This window comes from Pelophylax lessonae (assembly GCF_965119305.1).
Source record: "Pelophylax lessonae genome assembly, chromosome: 13".
In the NCBI taxonomy this organism is placed as follows: domain Eukaryota; kingdom Metazoa; phylum Chordata; class Amphibia; order Anura; family Ranidae; genus Pelophylax; species Pelophylax lessonae.
The window spans coordinates 80545256-80561566 of NC_138780.1; positions in this window are offsets into that span (position 1 = coordinate 80545256).

Below are 16311 nucleotides of genomic sequence, written 5' to 3' on the forward strand. Positions count from 1 at the left end.
GAAAGAGAGGGGGGAATCGAGAGCTGCGCGGAAAAGGAGGCAAGGGTGGGTAGAGAGAAAATGACGGTGGAAGGGGCGAGCGGAGGAGAAAACATCCTCCCAGCGACAGCGAGGAGCTATGATGGAGCTCCTGGAGCGGAATATGACATGGAGGGTGCGAAAGAGAGGGGGGAATCGAGAGCTGCGCGGAGAAGGAGGCAAGGGTGGGTAGAGAGAATATGACGGTGGAAGGGGCGAGCGGAGGAGAAAACATCCTCCCAGCGACAGTGAGGAGCTATGATGGAACTCCTGGAGCGGAATATGACATGGAGGGTGCGAAAGAGAGGGGGGAATCGAGAGCTGCGCGGAAAAGGAGGCAAGGGTGGGTAGAGAGAAAATGACGGTGGAAGGGGCGAGCGGAGGAGAAAACATCCTCCCAGCGACAGTGAGGAGCTATGATGGAACTCCTGGAGCGGAATATGACATGGAGGGTGCGAAAGAGAGGGGGGAATCGAGAGCTGCGCGGAAAAGGAGGCAAGGGTGGGTAGAGAGAAAATGACGGTGGAAGGGGCGAGCGGAGGAGAAAACATCCTCCCAGCGACAGCAAGGAGCTATGATGGAGCTCCTGGAGCGGAATATGACATGGAGGGTGCGAAAGAGAGGGGGGAATCGAGAGCTGCGCGGAAAAGGAGGCAAGGGTGGGTAGAGAGAAAATGACGGTGGAAGGGGCGAGCGGAGGAGAAAACTTCCTCCCAGCGACAGTGAGGAGCTATGATGGAACTCCTGGAGCGGAATATGACATGGAGGGTGCGAAAGAGAGGGGGGAATCGAGAGCTGCGCGGAAAAGGAGGCAAGGGTGGGTAGAGAGAAAATGACGGTGGAAGGGGCGAGCAGAGGAGAAAACATCCTCCCAGCGACAGTGAGGAGCTATGATGGAACTCCTGGAGCGGAATATGACATGGAGGGTGCGAAAGAGAGGGGGGAATCGAGAGCTGCGCGGAAAAGGAGGCAAGGGTGGGTAGAGAGAAAATGACGGTGGAAGGGGCGAGCGGAGGAGAAAACATCCTCCCAGCGACAGTGAGGAGCTATGATGGAACTCCTGGAGCGGAATATGACATGGAGGGTGCGAAAGAGAGGGGGGAATCGAGAGCTGCGCGGAAAAGGAGGCAAGGGTGGGTAGAGAGAAAATGACGGTGGAAGGGGCGAGCGGAGGAGAAAACATCCTCCCAGCGACAGCAATGAGCTATGATGGAGCTCCTGGAGCGGAATATGACATGGAGGGTGCGAAAGAGAGGGGGGAATCGAGAGCTGCGCGGAAAAGGAGGCAAGGGTGGGTAGAGAGAAAATGACGGTGGAAGGGGCGAGCGGAGGAGAAAACTTCCTCCCAGCGACAGTGAGGAGCTATGATGGAACTCCTGGAGCGGAATATGACATGGAGGGTGCGAAAGAGAGGGGGGAATCGAGAGCTGCGCGGAAAAGGAGGCAAGGGTGGGTAGAGAGAAAATGACGGTGGAAGAGGCGAGCGGAGGAGAAAACATCCTCCCAGCGACAGTGAGGAGCTATGATGGAACTCCTGGAGCGGAATATGACATGGAGGGTGCGAAAGAGAGGGGGGAATCGAGAGCTGCGCGGAAAAGGAGGCAAGGGTGGGTAGAGAGAAAATGACGGTGGAAGGGGCGAGCGGAGGAGAAAACATCCTCCCAGCAACAGCGAGGAGCTATGATGGAGCTCCTGGAGCGGAATATGACATGGAGGGTGCGAAAGAGAGGGGGGAATCGAGAGCTGCGCGGAGAAGGAGGCAAGGGTGGGTAGAGAGAAAATGACGGTGGAAGGGGCGAGCGGAGGAGAAAACATCCTCCCAGCGACAGTGAGGAGCTATGATGGAACTCCTGGAGCGGAATATGACATGGAGGGTGCGAAAGAGAGGGGTGAATCGAGAACTGCGCGGAAAAGGAGGCAAGGGTGGGTAGAGAGAAAATGACGGTGGAAGGGGCGAGCGGAGGAGAAAACATCCTCCCAGCGACAGTGAGGAGCTATGATGGAACTCCTGGAGCGGAATATGACATGGAGGGTGCGAAAGAGAGGGGGGAATCGAGAGCTGCGCGGAAAAGGAGGCAAGGGTGGGTAGAGAGAAAATGACGGTGGAAGGGGCGAGCGGAGGAGAAAACATCCTCCCAGCGACAGCGATTAGCTATGATGGAGCTCCTGGAGCGGAATATGACATGGAGGGTGCGAAAGAGAGGGGGGAATCGAGAGCTGCGCGGAGAAGGAGGCAAGGGTGGGTAGAGAGAAAATGACGGTGGAAGGGGCGAGCGGAGGAGAAAACATCCTCCCAGCGACAGTGAGGAGCTATGATGGAACTCCTGGAGCGGAATATGACATGGAGGGTGCGAAAGAGAGGGGGGAATCGAGAGCTGCGCGGAAAAGGAGGCAAGGGTGGGTAGAGAGAAAATGACGGTGGAAGGGGCGAGCGGAGGAGAAAACATCCTCCCAGCGACAGCAAGGAGCTATGATGGAGCTCCTGGAGCGGAATATGACATGGAGGGTGCGAAAGAGAGGGGGGAATCGAGAGCTGCGCGGAAAAGGAGGCAAGGGTGGGTAGAGAGAAAATGACGGTGGAAGGGGCGAGCGGAGGAGAAAACATCCTCCCAGCGACAGCAAGGAGCTATGATGGAGCGGAATATGACATGGAGGGTGCGAAAGAGAGGGGGGAATCGAGAGCTGCGCGGAAAAGGAGGCAAGGGTGGGTAGAGAGAAAATGACGGTGGAAGGGGCGAGCGGAGGAGAAAACATCCTCCCAGCGACAGTGAGGAGCTATGATGGAACTCCTGGAGCGGAATATGACATGGAGGGTGCGAAAGAGAGGGGGGAATCGAGAGCTGCGCGGAAAAGGAGGCAAGGGTGGGTAGAGAGAAAATGACGGTGGAAGGGGCGAGCGGAGGAGAAAACATCCTCCCAGCGACAGCAAGGAGCTATGATGGAGCTCCTGGAGCGGAATATGACATGGAGGGTGCGAAAGAGAGGGGGGAATCGAGAGCTGCGCGGAAAAGGAGGCAAGGGTGGGTAGAGAGAAAATGACGGTGGAAGGGGCGAGCGGAGGAGAAAACTTCCTCCCAGCGACAGTGAGGAGCTATGATGGAACTCCTGGAGCGGAATATGACATGGAGGGTGCGAAAGAGAGGGGGGAATCGAGAGCTGCGCGGAAAAGGAGGCAAGGGTGGGTAGAGAGAAAATGACGGTGGAAGGGGCGAGCGGAGGAGAAAACATCCTCCCAGCGACAGTGAGGAGCTATGATGGAACTCCTGGAGCGGAATATGACATTGAGGGTGCGAAAGAGAGGGGGGAATCGAGAGCTGCGCGGAAAAGGAGGCAAGGGTGGGTAGAGAGAAAATGACGGTGGAAGGGGCGAGCGGAGGAGAAAACATCCTCCCAGCGACAGCGAGGAGCTATGATGGAGCTCCTGGAGCGGAATATGACATGGAGGGTGCGAAAGAGAGGGGGGAATCGAGAGCTGCGCGGAAAAGGAGGCAAGGGTGGGTAGAGAGAAAATGACGGTGGAAGGGGCGAGCGGAGGAGAAAACATCCTCCCAGCGACAGCAAGGAGCTATGATGGAGCTCCTGGAGCGGAATATGACATGGAGGGTGCGAAAGAGAGGGGGGAATCGAGAGCTGCGCGGAAAAGGAGGCAAGGGTGGGTAGAGAGAAAATGACGGTGGAAGGGGCGAGCGGAGGAGAAAACATCCTCCCAGCGACAGTGAGGAGCTATGATGGAACTCCTGGAGCGGAATATGACATGGAGGGTGCGAAAGAGAGGGGGGAATCGAGAGCTGCGCGGAAAAGGAGGCAAGGGTGGGTAGAGAGAAAATGACGGTGGAAGGGGCGAGCGGAGGAGAAAACATCCTCCCAGCGACAGCAAGGAGCTATGATGGAGCTCCTGGAGCGGAATATGACATGGAGGGTGCGAAAGAGAGGGGGGAATCGAGAGCTGCGCGGAAAAGGAGGCAAGGGTGGGTAGAGAGAAAATGACGGTGGAAGGGGCGAGCGGAGGAGAAAACATCCTCCCAGCGACAGCAAGGAGCTATGATGGAGCTCCTGGAGCGGAATATGACATGGAGGGTGCGAAAGAGAGGGGGGAATCGAGAGCTGCGCGGAGAAGGAGGCAAGGGTGGGTAGAGAGAAAATGACGGTGGAAGGGGCGAGCAGAGGAGAAAACATCCTCCCAGCGACAGTGAGGAGCTATGATGGAGCTCCTGGAGCGGGATATGACATGGAAGGTGCGAAAGAGAGGGGGGAATCGAGAGCGGCGCGGAGAAGGAGGCAAGGGTGGGTGGAGAGAAAATGACGGTGGAATCGGCGGGCAGAGGAGAAAACATCCTCCCAGCGACAGCGAGGAGCTATGATGGAGCTCCTGGAGCTGGATGTAATATGGAGGGTGCGAGAGAGAGGAGGGAATCGAGAGCTGCTCGGAGAAGGAGGCAAGGGTGGGTAGAGAGAAAATGACGGTGGAAGGGGCGAGCGGAGGAGAAAACATCCTCCCAGCGACAGTGAGGAGCTATGATGGAGCTCCTGGAGCGGAATATGACATGGAGGGTGCGAAAGAGAGGGGGGAATCGAGAGCTGCGCGGAGAAGGAGGCAAGGGTGGGTAGAGAGAAAATGACGGTGGAAGGGGCGAGCGGAGGAGAAAACATCCTCCCAGCGACAGCGAGGAGCTATGATGGAGCTCCTGGAGCTGGATGTAATATGGAGGGTGCGAGAGAGAGGAGGGAATCAAGAGCTGCGCGGAGAAGGAGGCAAGGGTGGGTAGAGAGAAAATGACGGTGGAAGGGGCGAGCGGAGGAGAAAACATCCTCCCAGCGACAGCGAGGAGCTATGATGGAGCTCCTGGAGCGGAATATGACATGGAGGGTGTGAAAGAGAAGGGGGAATCGAGAGCTGCGCGGAGAAGGAGGCAAGGGTGGGTAGAGAGAAAATGACGGTGGAAGGGGCGAGCGGAGGAGAAACATCCTCCCAGCGACAGCGAGGAGCTATGATGGAGCTCCTGGAGCTGGATGTAATATGGAGGGTGCGAGAGAGAGGAGGGAATGGAGAGCTGCGCGGAGAAGGAGGCAAGGGTGGGTAGAGAGAAAATGACGGTGGAAGGGGCGAGCGGAGGAGAAAACATCCTCCCAGCGACAGCGAGGAGCTATGATGGAGCTGCTGGAGCGGAATATGACATGGAGGGTGCGAAAGAGAGGGGGGAATCGAGAGCTGCGCGGAGAAGGAGGCAAGGGTGGGTAGAGAGAAAATGACGGTGGAAGGGGCGAGCGGAGGAGAAAACATCCTCCCAGCGACAGTGAGGAGCTATGATGGAACTCCTGGAGCGGAATATGACATGGAGGGTGCGAAAGAGAGGGGGGAATCGAGAGCTGCGCGGAAAAGGAGGCAAGGGTGGGTAGAGAGAAAATGACGGTGGAAGGGGCGAGCGGAGGAGAAAACATCCTCCCAGCGACAGCGAGGAGCTATGATGGAGCTCCTGGAGCGGAATATGACATGGAGGGTGCGAAAGAGAGGGGGGAATCGAGAGCTGCGCGGAAAAGGAGGCAAGGGTGGGTAGAGAGAAAATGACGGTGGAAGGGGCGAGCGGAGGAGAAAACATCCTCCCAGCGACAGTGAGGAGCTATGATGGAACTCCTGGAGCGGAATATGACATGGAGGGTGCGAAAGAGAGGGGTGAATCGAGAACTGCGCGGAAAAGGAGGCAAGGGTGGGTAGAGAGAAAATGACGGTGGAAGGGGCGAGCGGAGGAGAAAACATCCTCCCAGCGACAGTGAGGAGCTATGATGGAACTCCTGGAGCGGAATATGACATGGAGGGTGCGAAAGAGAGGGGGGAATCGAGAGCTGCGCGGAAAAGGAGGCAAGGGTGGGTAGAGAGAAAATGACGGTGGAAGGGGCGAGCGGAGGAGAAAACATCCTCCCAGCGACAGCGATTAGCTATGATGGAGCTCCTGGAGCGGAATATGACATGGAGGGTGCAAAAGAGAGGGGGGAATCGAGAGCTGCGCGGAGAAGGAGGCAAGGGTGGGTAGAGAGAAAATGACGGTGGAAGGGGCGAGCGGAGGAGAAAACATCCTCCCAGCGACAGTGAGGAGCTATGATGGAACTCCTGGAGCGGAATATGACATGGAGGGTGCGAAAGAGAGGGGGGAATCGAGAGCTGCGCGGAAAAGGAGGCAAGGGTGGGTAGAGAGAAAATGACGGTGGAAGGGGCGAGCGGAGGAGAAAACATCCTCCCAGCGACAGCAAGGAGCTATGATGGAGCGGAATATGACATGGAGGGTGCGAAAGAGAGGGGGGAATCGAGAGCTGCGCGGAAAAGGAGGCAAGGGTGGGTAGAGAGAAAATGACGGTGGAAGGGGCGAGCGGAGGAGAAAACATCCTCCCAGCGACAGTGAGGAGCTATGATGGAACTCCTGGAGCGGAATATGACATGGAGGGTGCGAAAGAGAGGGGGGAATCGAGAGCTGCGCGGAAAAGGAGGCAAGGGTGGGTAGAGAGAAAATGACGGTGGAAGAGGCGAGCGGAGGAGAAAACATCCTCCCAGCGACAGTGAGGAGCTATGATGGAACTCCTGGAGCGGAATATGACATGGAGGGTGCGAAAGAGAGGGGGGAATCGAGAGCTGCGCGGAAAAGGAGGCAAGGGTGGGTAGAGAGAAAATGACGGTGGAAGGGGCGAGCGGAGGAGAAAACATCCTCCCAGCGACAGCGAGGAGCTATGATGGAGCTCCTGGAGCGGAATATGACATGGAGGGTGCGAAAGAGAGGGGGGAATCGAGAGCTGCGCGGAGAAGGAGGCAAGGGTGGGTAGAGAGAATATGACGGTGGAAGGGGCGAGCGGAGGAGAAAACATCCTCCCAGCGACAGTGAGGAGCTATGATGGAACTCCTGGAGCGGAATATGACATGGAGGGTGCGAAAGAGAGGGGGGAATCGAGAGCTGCGCGGAAAAGGAGGCAAGGGTGGGTAGAGAGAAAATGACGGTGGAAGGGGCGAGCGGAGGAGAAAACTTCCTCCCAGCGACAGTGAGGAGCTATGATGGAACTCCTGGAGCGGAATATGACATGGAGGGTGCGAAAGAGAGGGGGGAATCGAGAGCTGCGCGGAAAAGGAGGCAAGGGTGGGTAGAGAGAAAATGACGGTGGAAGAGGCGAGCGGAGGAGAAAACATCCTCCCAGCGACAGTGAGGAGCTATGATGGAGCTCCTGGAGCGGAATATGACATGGAGGGTGCGAAAGAGAGGAGGGAATCGAGAGCTGCTCGGAGAAGGAGGCAAGGGTGGGTAGAGAGAAAATGACGGTGGAAGGGGCAAGCGGAGGAGAAAACTTCCTCCCAGCGACAGTGAGGAGCTATGATGGAACTCCTGGAGCGGAATATGACATGGAGGGTGCGAAAGAGAGGGGGGAATCGAGAGCTGCGCGGAGAAGGAGGCAAGGGTGGGTAGAGAGAAAATGACGGTGGAAGGGGCGAGCGGAGGAGAAAACATCCTCCCAGCGACAGCGAGGAGCTATGATGGAGCTCCTGGAGCTGGATGTAATATGGAGGGTGCGAGAGAGAGGAGGGAATCAAGAGCTGCGCGGAGAAGGAGGCAAGGGTGGGTAGAGAGAAAATGACGGTGGAAGGGGCGAGCGGAGGAGAAAACATCCTCCCAGCGACAGCGAGGAGCTATGATGGAGCTCCTGGAGCGGAATATGACATGGAGGGTGTGAAAGAGAAGGGGGAATCGAGAGCTGCGCGGAGAAGGAGGCAAGGGTGGGTAGAGAGAAAATGACGGTGGAAGGGGCGAGCGGAGGAGAAACATCCTCCCAGCGACAGCGAGGAGCTATGATGGAGCTCCTGGAGCTGGATGTAATATGGAGGGTGCGAGAGAGAGGAGGGAATGGAGAGCTGCGCGGAGAAGGAGGCAAGGGTGGGTAGAGAGAAAATGACGGTGGAAGGGGCGAGCGGAGGAGAAAACATCCTCCCAGCGACAGCGAGGAGCTATGATGGAGCTGCTGGAGCGGAATATGACATGGAGGGTGCGAAAGAGAGGGGGGAATCGAGAGCTGCGCGGAGAAGGAGGCAAGGGTGGGTAGAGAGAAAATGACGGTGGAAGGGGCGAGCGGAGGAGAAAACATCCTCCCAGCGACAGTGAGGAGCTATGATGGAACTCCTGGAGCGGAATATGACATGGAGGGTGCGAAAGAGAGGGGGGAATCGAGAGCTGCGCGGAAAAGGAGGCAAGGGTGGGTAGAGAGAAAATGACGGTGGAAGGGGCGAGCGGAGGAGAAAACATCCTCCCAGCGACAGCGAGGAGCTATGATGGAGCTCCTGGAGCGGAATATGACATGGAGGGTGCGAAAGAGAGGGGGGAATCGAGAGCTGCGCGGAAAAGGAGGCAAGGGTGGGTAGAGAGAAAATGACGGTGGAAGGGGCGAGCGGAGGAGAAAACATCCTCCCAGCGACAGTGAGGAGCTATGATGGAACTCCTGGAGCGGAATATGACATGGAGGGTGCGAAAGAGAGGGGTGAATCGAGAACTGCGCGGAAAAGGAGGCAAGGGTGGGTAGAGAGAAAATGACGGTGGAAGGGGCGAGCGGAGGAGAAAACATCCTCCCAGCGACAGTGAGGAGCTATGATGGAACTCCTGGAGCGGAATATGACATGGAGGGTGCGAAAGAGAGGGGGGAATCGAGAGCTGCGCGGAAAAGGAGGCAAGGGTGGGTAGAGAGAAAATGACGGTGGAAGGGGCGAGCGGAGGAGAAAACATCCTCCCAGCGACAGCGATTAGCTATGATGGAGCTCCTGGAGCGGAATATGACATGGAGGGTGCAAAAGAGAGGGGGGAATCGAGAGCTGCGCGGAGAAGGAGGCAAGGGTGGGTAGAGAGAAAATGACGGTGGAAGGGGCGAGCGGAGGAGAAAACATCCTCCCAGCGACAGTGAGGAGCTATGATGGAACTCCTGGAGCGGAATATGACATGGAGGGTGCGAAAGAGAGGGGGGAATCGAGAGCTGCGCGGAAAAGGAGGCAAGGGTGGGTAGAGAGAAAATGACGGTGGAAGGGGCGAGCGGAGGAGAAAACATCCTCCCAGCGACAGCAAGGAGCTATGATGGAGCGGAATATGACATGGAGGGTGCGAAAGAGAGGGGGGAATCGAGAGCTGCGCGGAAAAGGAGGCAAGGGTGGGTAGAGAGAAAATGACGGTGGAAGGGGCGAGCGGAGGAGAAAACATCCTCCCAGCGACAGTGAGGAGCTATGATGGAACTCCTGGAGCGGAATATGACATGGAGGGTGCGAAAGAGAGGGGGGAATCGAGAGCTGCGCGGAAAAGGAGGCAAGGGTGGGTAGAGAGAAAATGACGGTGGAAGAGGCGAGCGGAGGAGAAAACATCCTCCCAGCGACAGTGAGGAGCTATGATGGAACTCCTGGAGCGGAATATGACATGGAGGGTGCGAAAGAGAGGGGGGAATCGAGAGCTGCGCGGAAAAGGAGGCAAGGGTGGGTAGAGAGAAAATGACGGTGGAAGGGGCGAGCGGAGGAGAAAACATCCTCCCAGCGACAGCGAGGAGCTATGATGGAGCTCCTGGAGCGGAATATGACATGGAGGGTGCGAAAGAGAGGGGGGAATCGAGAGCTGCGCGGAGAAGGAGGCAAGGGTGGGTAGAGAGAATATGACGGTGGAAGGGGCGAGCGGAGGAGAAAACATCCTCCCAGCGACAGTGAGGAGCTATGATGGAACTCCTGGAGCGGAATATGACATGGAGGGTGCGAAAGAGAGGGGGGAATCGAGAGCTGCGCGGAAAAGGAGGCAAGGGTGGGTAGAGAGAAAATGACGGTGGAAGGGGCGAGCGGAGGAGAAAACTTCCTCCCAGCGACAGTGAGGAGCTATGATGGAACTCCTGGAGCGGAATATGACATGGAGGGTGCGAAAGAGAGGGGGGAATCGAGAGCTGCGCGGAAAAGGAGGCAAGGGTGGGTAGAGAGAAAATGACGGTGGAAGAGGCGAGCGGAGGAGAAAACATCCTCCCAGCGACAGTGAGGAGCTATGATGGAGCTCCTGGAGCGGAATATGACATGGAGGGTGCGAAAGAGAGGGGGGAATCGAGAGCTGCGCGGAAAAGGAGGCAAGGGTGGGTAGAGAGAAAATGACGGTGGAAGGGGCGAGCGGAGGAGAAAACTTCCTCCCAGCGACAGTGAGGAGCTATGATGGAACTCCTGGAGCGGAATATGACATGGAGGGTGCGAAAGAGAGGGGGGAATCGAGAGCTGCGCGGAAAAGGAGGCAAGGGTGGGTAGAGAGAAAATGACGGTGGAAGAGGCGAGCGGAGGAGAAAACATCCTCCCAGCGACAGTGAGGAGCTATGATGGAACTCCTGGAGCGGAATATGACATGGAGGGTGCGAAAGAGAGGGGGGAATCGAGAGCTGCGCGGAAAAGGAGGCAAGGGTGGGTAGAGAGAAAATGACGGTGGAAGGGGCGAGCGGAGGAGAAAACATCCTCTCAGCGACAGCGAGGAGCTATGATGGAGCTCCTGGAGCGGAATAGGACATGGAGGGTGTGAAAGAGAGGGGGGAATCGAGAGCTGCGCGGAGAAGGAGGCAAGGGTGGGTAGAGAGAAAATGACGGTGGAAGGGGCGAGCGGAGGAGAAAACATCCTCCCAGCGACAGCAAGGAGCTATGATGGAGCTCCTGGAGCGGAATATGACATGGAGGGTGCGAAAGAGAGGGGGGAATCGAGAGCTGCGCGGAAAAGGAGGCAAGGGTGGGTAGAGAGAAAATGACGGTGGAAGGGGCGAGCGGAGGAGAAAACATCCTCCCAGCGACAGCAAGGAGCTATGATGGAGCTCCTGGAGCGGAATATGACATGGAGGGTGCGAAAGAGAGGGGGGAATCGAGAGCTGCGCGGAGAAGGAGGCAAGGGTGGGTAGAGAGAAAATGACGGTGGAAGGGGCGAGCAGAGGAGAAAACATCCTCCCAGCGACAGTGAGGAGCTATGATGGAGCTCCTGGAGCGGGATATGACATGGAAGGTGCGAAAGAGAGGGGGGAATCGAGAGCGGCGCGGAGAAGGAGGCAAGGGTGGGTGGAGAGAAAATGACGGTGGAATCGGCGGGCAGAGGAGAAAACATCCTCCCAGCGACAGCGAGGAGCTATGATGGAGCTCCTGGAGCTGGATGTAATATGGAGGGTGCGAGAGAGAGGAGGGAATCGAGAGCTGCTCGGAGAAGGAGGCAAGGGTGGGTAGAGAGAAAATGACGGTGGAAGGGGCGAGCGGAGGAGAAAACATCCTCCCAGCGACAGTGAGGAGCTATGATGGAGCTCCTGGAGCGGAATATGACATGGAGGGTGCGAAAGAGAGGGGGGAATCGAGAGCTGCGCGGAGAAGGAGGCAAGGGTGGGTAGAGAGAAAATGACGGTGGAAGGGGCGAGCGGAGGAGAAAACATCCTCCCAGCGACAGCGAGGAGCTATGATGGAGCTCCTGGAGCTGGATGTAATATGGAGGGTGCGAGAGAGAGGAGGGAATCAAGAGCTGCGCGGAGAAGGAGGCAAGGGTGGGCAGAGAGAAAATGACGGTGGAAGGGGCGAGCGGAGGAGAAAACATCCTCCCAGCGACAGCGAGGAGCTATGATGGAGCTCCTGGAGCGGAATATGACATGGAGGGTGTGAAAGAGAAGGGGGAATCGAGAGCTGCGCGGAGAAGGAGGCAAGGGTGGGTAGAGAGAAAATGACGGTGGAAGGGGCGAGCGGAGGAGAAAACATCCTCCCAGCGACAGCGAGGAGCTATGATGGAGCTCCTGGAGCTGGATGTAATATGGAGGGTGCGAGAGAGAGGAGGGAATGGAGAGCTGCGCGGAGAAGGAGGCAAGGGTGGGTAGAGAGAAAATGACGGTGGAAGGGGCGAGCGGAGGAGAAAACATCCTCCCAGCGACAGCGAGGAGCTATGATGGAGCTGCTGGAGCGGAATATGACATGGAGGGTGCGAAAGAGAGGGGGGAATCGAGAGCTGCGCGGAGAAGGAGGCAAGGGTGGGTAGAGAGAAAATGACGGTGGAAGGGGCGAGCGGAGGAGAAAACATCCTCCCAGCGACAGTGAGGAGCTATGATGGAACTCCTGGAGCGGAATATGACATGGAGGGTGCGAAAGAGAGGGGGGAATCGAGAGCTGAGCGGAAAAGGAGGCAAGGGTGGGTAGAGAGAAAATGACGGTGGAAGGGGCGAGCGGAGGAGAAAACATCCTCCCAGCAACAGCGAGGAGCTATGATGGAGCTCCTGGAGCGGAATATGACATGGAGGGTGCGAAAGAGAGGGGGGAATCGAGAGCTGCGCGGAGAAGGAGGCAAGGGTGGGTAGAGAGAAAATGACGGTGGAAGGGGCGAGCGGAGGAGAAAACATCCTCCCAGCGACAGTGAGGAGCTATGATGGAACTCCTGGAGCGGAATATGACATGGAGGGTGCGAAAGAGAGGGGTGAATCGAGAACTGCGCGGAAAAGGAGGCAAGGGTGGGTAGAGAGAAAATGACGGTGGAAGGGGCGAGCGGAGGAGAAAACATCCTCCCAGCGACAGTGAGGAGCTATGATGGAACTCCTGGAGCGGAATATGACATGGAGGGTGCGAAAGAGAGGGGGGAATCGAGAGCTGCGCGGAAAAGGAGGCAAGGGTGGGTAGAGAGAAAATGACGGTGGAAGGGGCGAGCGGAGGAGAAAACATCCTCCCAGCGACAGCGATTAGCTATGATGGAGCTCCTGGAGCGGAATATGACATGGAGGGTGCGAAAGAGAGGGGGGAATCGAGAGCTGCGCGGAGAAGGAGGCAAGGGTGGGTAGAGAGAAAATGACGGTGGAAGGGGCGAGCGGAGGAGAAAACATCCTCCCAGCGACAGTGAGGAGCTATGATGGAACTCCTGGAGCGGAATATGACATGGAGGGTGCGAAAGAGAGGGGGGAATCGAGAGCTGCGCGGAAAAGGAGGCAAGGGTGGGTAGAGAGAAAATGACGGTGGAAGGGGCGAGCGGAGGAGAAAACATCCTCCCAGCGACAGCAAGGAGCTATGATGGAGCGGAATATGACATGGAGGGTGCGAAAGAGAGGGGGGAATCGAGAGCTGCGCGGAAAAGGAGGCAAGGGTGGGTAGAGAGAAAATGACGGTGGAAGGGGCGAGCGGAGGAGAAAACATCCTCCCAGCGACAGTGAGGAGCTATGATGGAACTCCTGGAGCGGAATATGACATGGAGGGTGCGAAAGAGAGGGGGGAATCGAGAGCTGCGCGGAAAAGGAGGCAAGGGTGGGTAGAGAGAAAATGACGGTGGAAGGGGCGAGCGGAGGAGAAAACATCCTCCCAGCGACAGCAAGGAGCTATGATGGAGCTCCTGGAGCGGAATATGACATGGAGGGTGCGAAAGAGAGGGGGGAATCGAGAGCTGCGCGGAAAAGGAGGCAAGGGTGGGTAGAGAGAAAATGACGGTGGAAGGGGCGAGCGGAGGAGAAAACTTCCTCCCAGCGACAGTGAGGAGCTATGATGGAACTCCTGGAGCGGAATATGACATGGAGGGTGCGAAAGAGAGGGGGGAATCGAGAGCTGCGCGGAAAAGGAGGCAAGGGTGGGTAGAGAGAAAATGACGGTGGAAGGGGCGAGCGGAGGAGAAAACATCCTCCCAGCGACAGTGAGGAGCTATGATGGAACTCCTGGAGCGGAATATGACATTGAGGGTGCGAAAGAGAGGGGGGAATCGAGAGCTGCGCGGAAAAGGAGGCAAGGGTGGGTAGAGAGAAAATGACGGTGGAAGGGGCGAGCGGAGGAGAAAACATCCTCCCAGCGACAGCGAGGAGCTATGATGGAGCTCCTGGAGCGGAATATGACATGGAGGGTGCGAAAGAGAGGGGGGAATCGAGAGCTGCGCGGAAAAGGAGGCAAGGGTGGGTAGAGAGAAAATGACGGTGGAAGGGGCGAGCGGAGGAGAAAACATCCTCCCAGCGACAGCAAGGAGCTATGATGGAGCTCCTGGAGCGGAATATGACATGGAGGGTGCGAAAGAGAGGGGGGAATCGAGAGCTGCGCGGAAAAGGAGGCAAGGGTGGGTAGAGAGAAAATGACGGTGGAAGGGGCGAGCGGAGGAGAAAACATCCTCCCAGCGACAGTGAGGAGCTATGATGGAACTCCTGGAGCGGAATATGACATGGAGGGTGCGAAAGAGAGGGGGGAATCGAGAGCTGCGCGGAAAAGGAGGCAAGGGTGGGTAGAGAGAAAATGACGGTGGAAGGGGCGAGCGGAGGAGAAAACATCCTCCCAGCGACAGCAAGGAGCTATGATGGAGCTCCTGGAGCGGAATATGACATGGAGGGTGCGAAAGAGAGGGGGGAATCGAGAGCTGCGCGGAAAAGGAGGCAAGGGTGGGTAGAGAGAAAATGACGGTGGAAGGGGCGAGCGGAGGAGAAAACATCCTCCCAGCGACAGCAAGGAGCTATGATGGAGCTCCTGGAGCGGAATATGACATGGAGGGTGCGAAAGAGAGGGGGGAATCGAGAGCTGCGCGGAGAAGGAGGCAAGGGTGGGTAGAGAGAAAATGACGGTGGAAGGGGCGAGCAGAGGAGAAAACATCCTCCCAGCGACAGTGAGGAGCTATGATGGAGCTCCTGGAGCGGGATATGACATGGAAGGTGCGAAAGAGAGGGGGGAATCGAGAGCGGCGCGGAGAAGGAGGCAAGGGTGGGTGGAGAGAAAATGACGGTGGAATCGGCGGGCAGAGGAGAAAACATCCTCCCAGCGACAGCGAGGAGCTATGATGGAGCTCCTGGAGCTGGATGTAATATGGAGGGTGCGAGAGAGAGGAGGGAATCGAGAGCTGCTCGGAGAAGGAGGCAAGGGTGGGTAGAGAGAAAATGACGGTGGAAGGGGCGAGCGGAGGAGAAAACATCCTCCCAGCGACAGTGAGGAGCTATGATGGAGCTCCTGGAGCGGAATATGACATGGAGGGTGCGAAAGAGAGGGGGGAATCGAGAGCTGCGCGGAGAAGGAGGCAAGGGTGGGTAGAGAGAAAATGACGGTGGAAGGGGCGAGCGGAGGAGAAAACATCCTCCCAGCGACAGCGAGGAGCTATGATGGAGCTCCTGGAGCTGGATGTAATATGGAGGGTGCGAGAGAGAGGAGGGAATCAAGAGCTGCGCGGAGAAGGAGGCAAGGGTGGGTAGAGAGAAAATGACGGTGGAAGGGGCGAGCGGAGGAGAAAACATCCTCCCAGCGACAGCGAGGAGCTATGATGGAGCTCCTGGAGCGGAATATGACATGGAGGGTGTGAAAGAGAAGGGGGAATCGAGAGCTGCGCGGAGAAGGAGGCAAGGGTGGGTAGAGAGAAAATGACGGTGGAAGGGGCGAGCGGAGGAGAAACATCCTCCCAGCGACAGCGAGGAGCTATGATGGAGCTCCTGGAGCTGGATGTAATATGGAGGGTGCGAGAGAGAGGAGGGAATGGAGAGCTGCGCGGAGAAGGAGGCAAGGGTGGGTAGAGAGAAAATGACGGTGGAAGGGGCGAGCGGAGGAGAAAACATCCTCCCAGCGACAGCGAGGAGCTATGATGGAGCTGCTGGAGCGGAATATGACATGGAGGGTGCGAAAGAGAGGGGGGAATCGAGAGCTGCGCGGAGAAGGAGGCAAGGGTGGGTAGAGAGAAAATGACGGTGGAAGGGGCGAGCGGAGGAGAAAACATCCTCCCAGCGACAGTGAGGAGCTATGATGGAACTCCTGGAGCGGAATATGACATGGAGGGTGCGAAAGAGAGGGGGGAATCGAGAGCTGCGCGGAAAAGGAGGCAAGGGTGGGTAGAGAGAAAATGACGGTGGAAGGGGCGAGCGGAGGAGAAAACATCCTCCCAGCGACAGCGAGGAGCTATGATGGAGCTCCTGGAGCGGAATATGACATGGAGGGTGCGAAAGAGAGGGGGGAATCGAGAGCTGCGCGGAAAAGGAGGCAAGGGTGGGTAGAGAGAAAATGACGGTGGAAGGGGCGAGCGGAGGAGAAAACATCCTCCCAGCGACAGTGAGGAGCTATGATGGAACTCCTGGAGCGGAATATGACATGGAGGGTGCGAAAGAGAGGGGTGAATCGAGAACTGCGCGGAAAAGGAGGCAAGGGTGGGTAGAGAGAAAATGACGGTGGAAGGGGCGAGCGGAGGAGAAAACATCCTCCCAGCGACAGTGAGGAGCTATGATGGAACTCCTGGAGCGGAATATGACATGGAGGGTGCGAAAGAGAGGGGGGAATCGAGAGCTGCGCGGAAAAGGAGGCAAGGGTGGGTAGAGAGAAAATGACGGTGGAAGGGG